The sequence below is a fragment of the Penaeus monodon genome, chromosome 19 (genome assembly GCF_015228065.2).
Source record: "Penaeus monodon isolate SGIC_2016 chromosome 19, NSTDA_Pmon_1, whole genome shotgun sequence".
Classification (NCBI taxonomy): domain Eukaryota; kingdom Metazoa; phylum Arthropoda; class Malacostraca; order Decapoda; family Penaeidae; genus Penaeus; species Penaeus monodon.
Window position 1 is genome coordinate 5630438 of NC_051404.1, and position 339 is coordinate 5630776.

At 33.9% G+C, this 339-nt stretch overlaps 1 protein-coding gene across 1 annotated transcript in view; it reads right to left on the bottom strand.

Annotated features, from left to right (window-relative positions):
* The window catches only part of LOC119585016 (dual oxidase-like), a gene marked incomplete in the record, with an annotated part of 144657 nt that overhangs the window by 53869 nt on the left and 90449 nt on the right, over nt 1-339 (bottom strand).

The following is a 339-nucleotide window of genomic DNA, read 5'->3' on the forward strand; positions in this document are numbered from 1 at the left end:
GGATGATAAATTAAGACTGTAGGCAACTGGACGTGTATATATAGATATCTGTCTTAAAGTTCGGTTACGCTGGATATTTGTGGAGCCTTTGCCTAGGCTGGTATCGCTATCGTTAATCTGACAAAGGTGTAAAAAGTACAGTTTATCAAAAGTAATACTCAATATATTTGCATTTATATAACATCTATTTATATTCTAGCATAACACTGTACATTTGAGATTTTCCGTGAAAATAAGAATTCTTCCACACTTCTCATTTGACTCGCGAACAAAGCAAAACAAACAAACATAAAAGTGAAGAAAGTGTTTCTCTTGGGACGAAAAACTTGCAACACATCT